Source organism: Psammomys obesus, unplaced genomic scaffold (assembly GCF_907164565.1).
Source record: "Psammomys obesus unplaced genomic scaffold, mPsaObe1.curated_primary_1811, whole genome shotgun sequence".
NCBI classification, from domain to species: Eukaryota; Metazoa; Chordata; class Mammalia; order Rodentia; family Muridae; genus Psammomys; species Psammomys obesus.
The window spans coordinates 12,966,380-12,981,556 of record NW_026596085.1 but is presented as its reverse complement, the minus strand read 5'-3'; the positions used below and the strand labels follow the sequence as shown (position 1 = coordinate 12,981,556).

Genomic DNA, 15,177 nt, shown 5'->3' with positions numbered 1-15,177 from the left:
ACACACACACACACACACACACACACACACACACACACACACACACATTTTAAAGGGCACACCCCATTGCCCCAAGGACCACTCTCTAGGTCTCTCTTCTTATTGTCATCCACTGTCTCCCAACAGCACCACAACAGTAGTGTCTGGGGACCCAGCCTCCAACTGAGATGCCACTGGGGAACATTCTAGATCTGATCCATAGCATCCTGTAACAGGAACTGCAGCTATTGAGAAAGGAGTGTGGCAGATACTTTCCTAAAATTATAACAATGAACCAGCCATCTTGAGAAAAACAAAACAAAACAAAAAGAAAAAAAAACAAAAAAAAGCAAAACAAAAACAAAACAAACAAAACCCAGCAGGCAATAATTATAAGCCAAAATAGTTCATATGAAGAAAAGCTTTAGAGTTCTGGAGAACCTGAGTTTGGAGAAATAGTTCCGTGGTTAAGAAAAGAATGTAATAATTAGTCTTGCAGAAGACACAAATTTAGTTCCCAGCGCCTATGTCAGGAAGCTCACAACTGCCTGTACCTGCAGTTCCAGCACCCTCTTCTGGCCTCCATGGGTACTGAACCCACATGCACCCCACCCCACCACACACACACACACACACACACACACACACACACACACACACACACGGTATGTGTAATTTTAAAATCAAATAAATCTTTAAGAAAATAGATTCCATATAATCCAGAAGTATCTTTTTAAATGTTATTCCATCTTTCTGCCATACATATGATCTGTGTACAACCAAACCGTTTTTGTACAATTCAAGCAAAACAACATATTGCAAGTTAGAATGCAGGAGGGAATTGAGGACCCATCTGTCTCCTATTAAAGCAGTCACTGAGGAGGTGCAGAGAAACGTAAAAGGATTCTGTGCTTCCAGCTAGCTTATGCTTTTTCTAAAAAAAAAAAAAAAAAAATTTAATTTTCATTAAAAATAAGTTATGTTTACATGAAGCGGGTTGATTGCAACTTTGAGTTAATAAATAAGCAAGTGTGCTCAATGTGTTCTAGTGTTAATTCGCCATATGGTGAGACACCAATAAACTTAACCCATGTGACCTAAGGTTTGCCTCATTCTGAACGAATACCCGCCAAGCAATTTAAGGAAGGCTTTAGCAGCATAGTCCATCATGGTGGTGAGGGAGGCAGGGCGTGGCCCTCAGCTGTGGCACCAGGAGCTGGAGGCTGCTCGCTCGAATCTTGCTGGACCAGGCAGCAGAAAAGAGGGCGTCCTGAGGCTGGATTTTAGTTTTCCTTTGTTCAGTCAAGGACTCCAGTCCATGGCATGGTGCTGCCCACAGTCGAGATGTTTCTCTTCCTTTCGGTTGATTCTCTCTGGAATCACCCTCACTGAAATGCCCAAAGGTTCACCTCCCTAACGCCTTGGATGTCTCTTAAACACATCAAAAGTGCAATTAGAATTAACCATCTTGGTTCTCAGTAATTCTTGGTACTTGAAAGGCTCTCTAGGAATAGAACGTTTGAGAACAACTCACCCAGAGGCCATAGTGTCCCGATAAAGTCACTCCTTTCGGACCTCTGAAAATTGTTCTGGGCTTTTGTTTTCTTGTTTGTTTGTTTTGTTTTGTTTGTCCCATTGCCCATGCCTTGTCCTCTCCCGATCTCCAGATTTACTACAGTGTGATTGACAAATAAAATATATGACTATTATTCTAGATATTTTTATGTCAACTTGATACAAGCTAAAATCACCAGAGAGAAGGGAGCCACAACTGAGAAAATGCCTCCAGAAGACCCAGCTGTAGGCAAGCCTGTAGAACATTTTCTCAATTAGTGATTGATAGGGGAGGGCCCAGGCCAGTGTGGGTGTGGCCATCCCTGGGCTGGTGGTCCTATAAGAAAGCAGGCTGAGCAAACCATGGGGAGCAAGCTAGTAAGCAGCCCTACTCCATGGCCTCTGCATCAGCTCCTGCCTCCAGGTTCCTGCCCTGATTGAGTTCCTGTCTTCACTTCAATTGATAATGAAGTAGAAGTGTAAGATGGATAAGCCTATTGGATTGGTAATGGTGTTTCACCACAGCAATAGTAACCCTAACTAAGACAACTATCAAGATGTTGAAATAATACTTCAAGGCGTCATCAGCTCTGCAATGACCACTGGAAACAAACATCCGAAGACTCAATAAGATACTGTGCTAATACACACCAGAATATTATCACACCTTTAAAGGGAAATCCTATCATTCGCAACCACTCCAGTAGAATAGAGGACATTGCTTGCGTTGAATGACTGAACTAAGCCAGGCAGAGAGAGCCTCTTTTTGACAGCATCCCTGGGGACCTCCCATTTGCTCTTCTCCCTATCTGCCCTCTCCCAGCAGGAGGACCCTCAAACTTATCTCTGGCATTAGAATGTAGCAGTAGTCCAAGCACGTGATGCAGGAGCATCCCAAACCTTGTGTCCTTCAGTTACAAGCAGGTTAAAGAGACACACTCCTGGCTGGACAGCTACCTCCTGGCACAACTAGACACCGTGCAAGAGAACCTAGACCTCAGCTGTCTCCACTATGGACACTCACGAGTGGGATTGGGCAAAGTCTCCCTGAAAGCCTAAAGATAATTTGTATATCAAACAATAGGGAGTGGACCCTCTGTTCTGGGGAGGAGTGAAGAGCACAGACAGGAGTGGAGCCAAGCATCCCCTTCAGGCCAAAGATAGGGCATTTAAATGCATGGTTAGGATCCACACAGGTCTAGGCTTCTCCTAGAGGAAGCAATGCAGTTGAGAAGAAAGATGAGAAGACAAGACAGCCCTGCCTTGACTTGGAACCAGGATACAGGAAGGCAAGGACCAGAGTGCCTCTAGGTTCGAGACACACCACTGAGAACCTGAGGGCCCTTCTCAGTCACGTGGTAACCCGATCCCATGTGGCCATGTCAAAGCAAGAGACATTTCCTCTTCCATGCTGTGGGTGTGTGGGAAGGATTCCCTGTCTCCACCAGCAGCCTGGCCTAATTACCTGTGGTTTCCCTCTATGTTCGTTGTCTCCATGGCACCATGTTAGGAGTCAGCTGTAAACAGAAAGAAGGGTATATAGAATGGAGTAGCCTATGCATCTGCCACACAAAGATCTAGGAGTCTTCATGCAACGTGATGCTGTTATTAAGCAAAAGGCTGGGCTCATGGAAAACCCAAAGTGGGACTGGCTGTTTTCTTTGGAGCCTATGAACAAACAAGGGGCTGCACAGGGTGCAAGGAGACCCTGGGAGTCTCTGCTCTCTCTAATTGGTACTTATTGCTGGCACAGATTATCAAATCAGAGATAAAGCACAAAGACCAGGTAGATGCTCCAAAATAATTTTTTCCCCTGTAGACATGGAAAAGGGGAGGCAAACAAATGAAACAGTGAATCAGAAATGAATTTAAATAGTCATCTTTGGGGGAGCCAAGGGTAGACATAGGGGAAGGAGAAGGTCTTATTTTACAGATTTGATTTGGAAACTGTATAAAGTTTAAATAATTCTTAAAGATTGAATCCAAATGAAAATAAAAGCATGAAAAATTTAAAACAACCCCCAAACAAACCATATTTGAAGTCAGGGGCCTAAACACACAGAGAACTAAGGATTCTTATAATTGACTTTAAATTCAATATCCCCACAGCACCTCCCCAGAGGGGTCTCTCCTAAGTACACTCACTGTACTCAGAGGCTCCTTGATTACAAGTAATGCTGATATTTTGAAGTGAGTCCATGTATATATGGGTGACAAAACATACTGTAATTACATTGACATCATCGGAGCCAGGGTTTCCAGCATAAAGGAAGCAAGATACAAGAGCGGTGCCAATTAAGCTGGAAAAATCCAGCAGCTGAGCGTCTGAGTCAGGTATGGCATAAACTAGTGATTTGTTTCTTATTTAAAACACACACACACACACACACACACACACACACACACCTTGGCCATCAAGATGGCTCAGTGAGCACAATGCTTGCTCTAGATATCTGGAAACTTGATGATGTTCCCTGGAATCCATGTGATAAGGATAGAATCCAATGGGGAAACGGGAGGTGGAGAGAGGAGCATCATGGGCCAGCTAGACTGGAGTACTACGTAATATGGCATAAATAAGAGGCCCTGCCTCGCCGAGGTGGGAAGGGAGAACTGACTCCCTAAAGCTGTCCTCGGATCCTTACATGCACACTGTGACACACATGTACAATATTCACAGTAAAACAGAATAAAATTTAAAACATGAATATTTAAAAGAACATTGAAAATAAATTTTTAAAACATTCACTCTTAAAAAGGTGCCCAGAAATATTGGCAGGCCAGAGTGCTATATTCACCAGAACTTAGATTTTGGTCTCTAAGCAGTTTCACCAAATAAACAAATAAGCATTAAAAACAAACAAACAAACAAACAAAAAACACCCATCACCTCTTGGAGGAAAATAGCTAAATGCAATGCTGAGGATATGCAAGGCAACCCAAAGAAGTTACAAGATTGCAGACTAAAGAAGCCACCCATGGTCAGTGTTTAGACATGAGGCCAGGAGACAAATTGAGCATCAAAAAAGATGACTGGAATTGATTGAGAGACATTTGTCACTTCCTAAGGACAAGCTAAAGCAAGATGAAGCAATGCCCCACCCACAGTCACCAAGGCAATCACTCATCTCTAAATGATGAATGGGGAAGAGAAGAATCAAAACTGACTTTGCTTCCCTGGATGAAATACACCTCAGGGTCACTCACTAGTTGACCAAAAAAAAAAAAAAAAAAAAAAAAAAAAAAAAAAAAAAAAAAAAAAAATCTTTATGTAGAAATAGTCTGGCTTAGGTATTCAGGAAGACAGAATAATAAAATCACATTCAGTATTCATGGCTGAACTGGGGGACCCAGGGACCTAGTGCTGCAAGACACACATTCTGAGTAAGGCAGGGATGAAATAAGTCAGGTTGACCATACAAGCACTGTAGAACTTCACAGCACAACTGGAGTTCATGTCCTGTTACCAGACTGGACAGAGAGGTGCCCACAGTCCCCAGATAACTGGGTACAGCTTCTAGAGTGCTCTTTCACACCCTGACAACTGACACAAGGGCTCAGTTTATAGCCCTGGCTAGCCTCAGATTCATTATGTAGACCAGCCTGGCCTCAAACGCTCAAGAGATCTGCCTGCCTTTGTCTCTCAAATGCTGGCAGATTAAAAGCCTGTGCCACCATGCCTGGCAGAAATAGTTTTAAGAACACCAAAATAAATAATCATCCAAAATTTGTGATACTCTGGCATCAAATGGCCAAGACACTAACAATAAATTTAAAGAGCATCTCAAAAAGAAACACAGGTCCATCACACACTGAGTGACACCCCAGAGAGAAACCTCTAGTAACAAACCTGAATGTTATTGCCCTTGACCCAGACAAATCAAGCTCGGAGAGACACTTCGGAGCTGTGCGGATATGGCCCAGTGTGCTGAATCAGCTGCTGAGTATCACGTGTTTAGCAAACAGCAGAGTGGGGACTTGGATCTGGGACACTGAAGCCCATATCTTTTACACAGCAGGAGGACTTTCTCTGAGGTATTCTATGAGTTTAATGTGGGTAAAACACTGAGTAATCCAACCTCTGAGAGGACTGAACATGGAGGCCTTCAGCCTTGCTTGATGGCTGAGTAACAAATGTTTGAACAAAGCACATCAGGACACAGATCCAATGCCCCATGTGTCTGTCCCCTAGTCTTACAGAAGGGCTCAGTCTCAGTGGAGTGGTTCAGGGAGATACCCGACATTCCTCCAGAATACTGAGACCACGCAGAGCCTAATTGTCCAGCCGAGGACAAGAGCACAGACCTCATTCCCACGGTTAATTAAAATTGCCAGTGACATTTTCTGTTTCTCAGAGAGTTCAAGCTTCTGTAAGTCCACAGGCTGCTTCTCCAGCTGGGATGCAGGGTGCAAGAGGATCAGGCTGTCAGAGCAGAGGGAGAGAGAGATGCCTCCTCTTGCCCACAAAGCATGGCCCTTTCAACTGGCGCCAGGGACACATGGCAGTGGGAGGCACAAGTCTGTCCATGAGCAGGCCACCTCAGTGGAACATGTGTGCTTTCATAGGGACAAGCCTGAAGGCCTGATGTCAAGTGGAGAAAGACCTACCATCTGGCCAGCTGCTGCAATCAGGTGGAACCTCCAGCTCAGAGATTCCTTTCCTCAGCCTCCTGAAAGGCAGATAGTTCACGGACTCTACTGCAGGGTTCTGTCTACAAAGGATGTATGGCTGGATAGTGTGATGGAAGCAGAGGGGACATGATAGATGTCAACCCTGACATCTCTGCTGGCTCTGTGAACCTTTTATGTTCTGCTTGAGGATCAGGGAGGTGGGAAGAGGGGCCCAGTGGAAAGCAGATGGCTTTCCAGTCAGTGTATGGAGCACATTCCTAGTTCAGGCTGATCTGGGAGAATGAAGATTTGGTCCCACAGCGAGCAGCCATGTATTCACTGTCAGGCCCAGGTTTGCAGAATGACCACCACAGATCTGTCTTCCCACTCTGTGTCTCCCATGCCTGCTCAATGCTCCAGGGCAGTTGCCTGCAGCTAGCATGAGTTTTCTTTTGCTTTTCTTTGTGCATAGAAACAGCATAGAGCATCCTAGCATGTTCTTGTCGAGGCCACTGGGGCATGCATGGAGGGTGGAGAGTTCTGTAAGTGGCCATCAGGCCAAATAGCACTGACCTGGCTGCAGCCTGATGACATGGAAGCTGAGACCTCAGCCTGAACCACAGACAGGGACAAAGTGTGGGCACTGTTCCTGAGTCATCCATGTTCGCAGGCATCCTATTTCTGCAGTCAGCTTCACTCTCGGTGGCCACCCTCCTGACCATACACACTGGCCTGAGCCAGGAGCAACCTCCTTAGTCTTGCAGACTGCAGTGGGTCTCTGGTGCTCTAGGCCAGGTGTGCCCAAGTGTAAGGAAAGAGAGCCTCTGGGGTGTCCCTAACGGAGCCAAGTGTGTCCTAGAGAAAGAAACATTGGCATATTCGAAGCTTTGATCCTCAGCGGTCTTTTGTTGTTGTTTTTGGTTTTGTTTTAAAGGAGAAAAAGCTTCTTTGGGCATACAGTTTGAGGTACACTCCATCGTGGCCTGGAAGTTCAGATAGGAACTTGGTCACATTGCATCTGGAGTTGGAAAAGAGAGAATGATAGGTCCTTAGGGACCATCTCTCAATAGGATGGAACATCCTCTTTTCCCTGTCAGTCCTACAGTCACACCAGGCCTTCCTGCCATCCCACCTCATTAAGAAGTAAAGCAAGAGTGTTAATATGTGAAGAGAGGGAGGAGCCCACACTGGTATGTCAACCATTACTTCCTTGCATGTGTAAAGGGGCTGGTGTGAATTCCCACATTTTGTGCATTTTTTAAAATTGTTACTGTTGTTTCTAGCTTTATCATTAAAAAAAAAAAAAAAAAACTTGAGGCAAACCCATGCTTAGGCTAACAGGATATGCTGCTTTAGCATGTCGAAAGATCATGTTGACAGAACACAGCTCTTGCCTCAAAGAAAATGAGATAGAGTGTATTCCTGAGGCCCGAGGGCACAGATGCAATTGTTCAGAATAACATGCTTCAGTGCAGGAAATGTTTCATGAAGGTTTTAAAGCGACAGAACAAAAGAATGAGCCGTAGATCAAGGCTCTTTGGAAACACCAAGCAGGCACTTGCAGAGAAGAGGAGAATCCCATGACGCATGTCCAACACAGTGACACACATGGCCAAGACAGCTGTGCGTGCAGCCCAACATGAAATTACAAACTTACTCAAAACAGGATCATTTCCTCCCCTTTCCCCCACAAAACTAAATTATTCACTTTTCAAGTCTGAGCTTTTGTCTTGGGTGGTTGGACAGGCTTATAGGATGGTGCCCCAGGACATCTTTAGCTTTTTGGTTGGTAAAGGCTGTTAATACACCCTGACAAGTTTCATGTGAAAGTTACAAGGATGTCAGGTCAGACCCAGAGGTGGGCAGCATGTGACTATCAAGGGGACTGAAGATGGCCAGAGACAATTTGGCTCTGGGTTTGTGCCATTCCAACTCTCCATAACCACTGGGTTCCAACAATTCAGCATGGGCGTGGCCGTTTCTCTTCCTGGAAATTTTAGTTTGAAAGTTTTTTGTCTCCTGTTGATTTGGTTTGGATGTGAAGGATATCATACACAGGGATCAATCTGTCGACACTGAAGCCACATGCCATGCGGAATGCCGCGTGTGAACAATGTCACAGGTTGATTCATGAGGAGTGGCCATCCTGCCCAGTTGATACTCGGAAGGAATCACATCAAAGTATGGGGTTTAGCAGAAAACTCTGGGCATTCTGAGCCCCTGGCTTTTCCCAGGCTGGGTTACCAAGACTCCAGCTGCTTTCTCCTGCACCTCTGAGCTAGCTGCATTTGGCTTTAACGTAACTGCACATGGCCTCGTGGGCTCAGGGTTCTTACTCCGAGTGTGGAAGGTAACTGAAGGTGAGCTCCACCTATGCAGCTGTGAGGAAATCCTTACCTATGCTGCAGCGAGATTTGCAGTGGAAGGGTTGCTGTGGGGTCCCCTGCTACTGTAAATAACCCCTCACCCAGTAAGGGATCCTCGTAAATTCATTTCCTGTTGCTGGACTTTGCTGGAGGAATGTTTCAGTTTGCCATTGGTGGCCTGTGAGCAGGATGTGTGCATTTGTTTATATCTCCCTAGGAAAAGGCTTTCCCCAACTCGAGTTGATCTTGCTGTGCTTTCTTGAATCCCAGTGGTATGTCTCACCCTGTCTTCTTTCCAAACCCAGCATAGGCACACTCCATTTTTGAGTCTCTTGCACATGGCTCGTTGGTACCTCCAGGAGAGTGAACTGAAAAGCTTAATACGGAAGAGTCAGACCCTGGAGTCCTGCCAGGTTTGGCTGTTCCATGAGCTATTCTCAGGTACCTCCTGTCCCCTCAGGCCTCGGCCTTCCCATCTGTAGAGCTGGGGCTTGGATGGCAACTTGCTGTGGTTCCATCTGCCATTAAGAAATTCCCTTGGGGTCCCGGACAGATGGCTCTCGGGCCATGCCCATCACTGCCAGAATCAGAGCATACAGTCCAGGAGACAGTACAGCTCTTGTTAGAAAAATAAAATAAAATAAAATAAAATAAAATAAAATAAAATAAAATAATAAAATAAAACTGTGCTTAAATTTAACCAAAAGCCAGCTTCCTGTCATATTCACCTGGGGGCTCTCAAGCTGTCCAGAATGAGAGAACAACTCTCAATTGGCCAGCAAGCCTGCCGCCTCCTCCCACAGCTGCCCGCCCCAGCACTCACACACATGCTCATTTGTTCTTCTGTCTGAGTACTCCACAATCAGCATCCATGGAAAGATGAGTGATATTGGCTGGGGCTGTTATTTCCTCAGATAATGGAAGCCCACTCTCCTTTCCAAGGCCAGTCCCGCTATCAGGCTAGGCTCCTAGGGATGAGGTCACCTTGTAAAATGACCCCAGGTCAAAACAAGGGTTGACAGAGCCCTTAGGGCCTGTCTGACTGGATTGGTTTCATTAAGCAGCGAGTGATGGAGGAGGTCTGCGCTTTCAACCCAGCTGAATCCTGTCTAGCACGGCAGTTCATTGTTCTGGCTTGTCAAGAGGCTTTCTTACCCAGAGTATTTCTTCCACCACATTAGCCACCCCCTGAGCTTTGATCTGCAAATTTGACAAGCGGGCCTGTTAGGTCTTTATCCAAGCCATTGATAGAATCACTGGACAGGGACAGGGTGAGGACAGGAGCACTCCACTCAAGACCTCCCTCCACCTTGATATAGATCCATGAATCAATGAGCCCCTTGCTGCCATTCAGGCTGTTCTTTCCTACCTGCCAGCAGCAGCTTCCACATAGGAGCCTCCATCTGCCTGTGGTGACAGGGAGGGGACTTCAGAAGTCTTCCTCTGAAGCCTGCATTGTTAGTCTCATGGCCTCAGTGAATTTATCTTCTGAGATTGTATCCTTCCGACAGACCTGGGCTATCCACGCTGACCTTGCTCTGTGTTTGCCCTGCCCCTTCCCCACCCCAGTGAGGAACTTCGTCACTGTGTGTGCTGGGACATTCCCTTTGGCAGGGCTGGGCTATCTGGCTAACCAAATGCCCTGTACTGAAGCCTGGACAGTGACACAGGTGTGTAGGATATCTGGGTGGGGGCCTCCAATCTTTATCTTTATGATCTACCCACTCCCAGCTCAAGAATCAGCTCCAATATCTACTTACTTGGTCTTTTTGTGCAAAAAGCCACATCTTTCCACTCTTTAGTGGATCTTGCCGGGCAGACGTTATACATGCTCCCCATCTTCATCTTTCGCATGGATCTGTTTCTTTATGTTTTTAAAGGATGAAAAGGATTAGAAGGTGGTATTTTGTGACACATAACTGTGGTGTGAGATTCAGTTCTCAGTATCTCTAAATAAAGTTGCATGTGAGCAGTGAGGTTGAGTTCCTATGGCCGTATTCATATCATTGGTTGGCATTTAGGCCCTGAGCAGTGGTGACATGACTCCCAGGGCCAAATGCTATGATCACTGCCCTTGGGTGGAGGATATCTGGGTAAAGACTGGGTAGAGGGAATGTCAGCTCCTAGGCTCACTCACCACTTACCTCAGGAGTGTGTTAAATTGAAGCCAGCCTATGTGACAGAGTACTGGGTGTTGGCCACAGCAGGGAGTGGGAAAGACAGACCTTTAAGACATAGATGCTTAGTCATCATTCAGAAGGGCAAACAATATAGACATTGGAAGTGGGAGAAGACAGGGAACAGGACAGGAGCCTGTACCAGAGAGGGCTTCTGAAAGAACCTACCCAGCAGGGTATCGAAGCAGATGATGAGACTCAGTCAGACTTTGAGCAGAGTTCAGGGAATCTTACAGAAGAAAGGAGAGATAGAAAGACCTGGAGGGGACAGGAACTCCACAAGGAGACCAACAGAGTCTGCAGAGACTGATGCACCAACCTAGGACCATGCATGGAGAGGACCTAGACCCCTGCTCAGATGTAGACCATAAGCAGCTCCATGTGCGTTCTCTAGTAAGAGGAGCAGGAGCTGTTTCTGACATGAACTCAGTGGCTGGCTCTTTGATTAACTCCCCCAAGGCAGATGGGCAGCCTTGCCAGGCCACAGAAGAAGAGGATGCTGCCAGTTCTGATGAGACCTGAAAGGCGAGGGTCAGATAATAGAGAATGAGGACCTCCCCAATTAGTGGACTAGGGAAGGGCCTTACGGGAAGAAAAGGAAGGGAGGGTGGGACTGGGAGGAGATGAGGGAGGGGGATATAGCCAGGATACAAAGTGAACAAATTGTAATAAATAATAAATCAATAAAAATACACAAAGAACAGGAAAAAAGATGTAAACATATAAAAAGGCCAAAGACCTCTGCATTATAAAAAAGCACAATATAAAATGAGAAGGAGCTTGTGGCAGAGAGGAAGGGACCTGAAGGTGGGCAAAAGAAAAGGTAGGAGAGTGATGGTGAGGTCTGGAGATGCTGGTGTGTGATCTGGCAGGAGCAGCAGGGATAGGCCAGGACAGTTGAGCAAGGCCCAGTAGATAGAGGACTGGTTTCTGCTCCCACAGGACAGAACACTGGGGTTTTGAATAGGACAATGTCATGAAATGACTTGCTTCTTGGAAGGGGTGGAGTAGATTTGCAGAAAGCATCTCTCAGATGACATTGGCCCGGGAGATGAGGCATTCAGGCCTGTCTGCTGTACAAATTGCATGTGAGGTACAGGGTCCTACAGGGTAAAGTAATGTGTTATTGCTTTTGTTTAGTTTTTGCCAAGGATCACTGTAACTTCCTCAATGTTTCTTTCTTCCCTTCCTTCCAAATTTTCTGTGTATAAATGTGGTAGTTTAAATAAGAATGGCCCCCATTGGCTCATATATTTAAATGTTTTGTTACCTGAATAGTTACTGGATTAGAAGGTGTGGCCTTATTGGAAGTAGGTGTGGCTTTGTTGGCTGAAGTGTGTTACTAGGGGTTAGCTTTGAGATTTCTAAAGCCCATGCCAGACCAAGTTTCCCTCCCCACCCCCTCATAGGCAGAGAACACAGCAAGTAAGCATGCAGGATTCTGAATTGGGCCTGTGATTTCAGTCTACTAGGGAGGATATTCAAAATTAAAGGCCTACTCTTTTCCGATTTTCATGGATAGAGCAGCCATGAGCAGGCAAGTCGGTATGGGAGGTTCTGAATGGGAACAAGCGTAAGTGAGCTGCAGGTTTCTGGAAATGTTGGAGTTGCAGATCAGCCTGGAGAACTATGACCCCCAGAAAGACAAACACTTCTTGGACACGGTCAGGCATAAGTTTTCTTCTTACCCCAAGCTCTCCATGTGCATACTGTGATGAAGCCAAGGCCATGGATATTTCTCACATGGACATGGAAGTGATGAAGAATCTTAATAAGAACAGGAAGCTGGTCAAAATGCTGGCCAAGAAGTATGACACTTTTTTGTCCTCCAAGTCTACGATCAAGCAGATACCATACATTCTGGGCCCTGGCCTAAAGAAGTCTGGCAAGTAGGCTTCCCTGCTGACACACAATGAAAGCATGGAGGCCAAAGTGGATGAGGTGAAACCCATGATCAAGTTCCAGATGAGAGGGTGCTGCATCTGGCGGTTGCTGCCTGCCACATGAAGGTGATGGATGATGAGCTGGTCTAAAGCATCCTCCTGGTTGTCAAGTTCTTGGTGCCCTTGCTCAAGAAGAACTGGCAAAATGTCTGGGCTTTGTACTTCAAGAGCTCCACAGGCAAGCTCTAGCATCTGTACTAGGATACCTCAATAAACCTTATTGCTACAAAAAAAAAAGTTAAAAGGCTTGCTGTGGCTACAGAGAGTACAGGACCAGCCTAGAGAATGTCATGAGAAGCTGATTCTTAATGAAAAATTAAGATGGCTGGCTGTTAGCTCAGTGGCAGCATGCATGAGGCTGTAGCTTGTTCCCCCAATGCCATGTTTAGAAGTACGGCTTTGGGGGCATGTATGAAGTTAGGAAGTCAGACAAAATCTCTTGGCTTGTACCCCATGAGTGAGCTTAGTGAGGCAAGATACCAACAGAGGTGTATGGGTAGGCTTTCTTCCTCTGGGTTGGCCTAGTACTTTACCACAAGAAAGCTTTCTCAAGTATATTCCCTTCTTGGACTTGGATCACTGTGAGTCAAAATGAACCACTTTTCCTCAAAGTTGTCCAGCCTTAGGTGTTTTGTTAGGCTCTTTAATACCAGACCAATATTCTGTATATCGGGCAAGGACTTTGTCTTTATCGTAGATCTCCTTAACCCTAAATCTTACCCAGACTAAAAGATAGTCATTACTTCCCACAGCCCCACCTCTGTTCCCATAGGATCTGGTCTTTCTCCTCTCCCAGAACCCTTTCTGTCTACACTGCACTACTTTAGCCTATCCCTTCATACACCCCTTCAGTCTCTTTCCTTCTTACCCAAAGGTAGCTAGAGTCTCTGCAGCATATCCAAAGCTTGTTCTAGAATTACCTTTGTAGGGGCTCTGTGTTCCCCACTGCAGACAGCACCCAGCATGCTGAAGCCCTTCTGTTCCCTCACATACCATTTACCTACGGCTTCCCGGCATTTTGTCTGTTCTTCCGCACAGGCTTGTGGATGTCTGTCTTCTTCCGAGCTAGGTCTCTCATGCCTGGATAGTACAGGTTCTCTGGAAAAGTGGTGGGATTCAGCTGCTGATGTGACTGTTCCTTGGTTATCAGTGGCACTGGGAGACATTCAGAGTCATGCTGCATGGCCCAGTCCCTGGTCCCTGGAATCTGACCTACTTCCGTACATGCTCATGGACACAGTGCCTTCGGATTTCAGAGCACATTGCCTGACAGTCAAGCCGTGCTGCCCGTGTCTCTGGGGTCCTGTCATCCTCCGTTCCTTGTCAGGACTTTGCTTCCCACTCCTTGTGGTTGGTGATGGGTTCCTCACACGGCATCTCCCACAGTCAAAGTCTCCGAAGGATTCTCAGCGGGGAGCTTGCATTTCACAGATGTCCTTTCATTCCTTCGGCTCAGCTCCTGGCTGGTCCTGGCTGCTGACCGTTCTGCCTTCACCAACAAAGCATTGCTAGGTGCCACTGCAGTGCTTGTGACTCCAGTCCACACATGTCCGTGCAGCTTGCCTCCTCAGCGGCGGAGGTTATTTTGGTGTTTGGTTTTGTTTTTCCCCTCAGAGGCTACATCTAAGAAATTGCAGGTTGTTCTTGTCTTTTTCCTACCTGAGATTCTAGGTGTGCATCAACAGTTCCCATTGTTTGTACAACTGGAGGATGTCAGTGGTGGAGTCCCTGTCTCTCCGCTCTGGAGACATACATTCCTTCCCACTTAGTCTCTCTGTTCTTGAAGATTCTGCATGTGTATTCCAAATGAACCCAGAGGGAAAAGTCTCATGTGCATCCTCCTGCCAGATAGCCCAGCAGATGACAGCACAGGGCAGCATGGGAAACTCACCTACAGTGAGACGTCTTTTAAATCCCACCTTACATGAAGTATGGGCGATACTGGAAGGACTGGGAAGAACTAATGCTTTCATAGCTCTGAGCTAAACAACTACAGCAGTATTTGTTGGCTGAGTCTCAGTAGATCAGGGAGCCGCACCATGAGGCTGGGCCAGTGTCGTCAAATGTCCACCAAAGCTGGGACAGCAACACCCCTAGAGACACACAACCAAGCAAGCAGATGCCCAGAAAGGCATTGAAGGAAATCTCAGCCTAGTCCTTTGCTGACATTGACACCAATCCAGGAGGGACTTCAATGGCCACACGATAAACAGTACATATTTTGTGACAATAATTCAAGGAAGTCACTGAACTATCACAGGCAGTAAGATACTGGAATTTTGGTCTCTTTAAAAACACATAAATAGTATAAGAATATGTTTTCGTTTTACTCCTAGGTGTGGAGAGATGGATCTACTTCACAGCAGCTTTGATTTACCTCATACCCTAGCAGAGGTGTGGTTTTGCCAGCTGCACATAGTTTCTGTGATTGTGTGATGTCTGGAATTTCAGGAAGTATATAAATGCTAGTGCCCCAAGAGGTGGGATGGTCTGCTGGTTGGCTGTGGGTCGCTATTGGTCACGGTTTGTTAAGTAGTCATGCACACA

General features: G+C 46.2%; 1 pseudogene; it reads left to right on the top strand.

The window, feature by feature from the left end:
- The window catches only part of LOC129690988 (60S ribosomal protein L10a-like), a 14,568-nt pseudogene extending 1,749 nt beyond the window's left edge, over positions 1-12,819 (top strand).
- Positions 12,820-15,177: the final 2,358 nt, after the last annotated feature.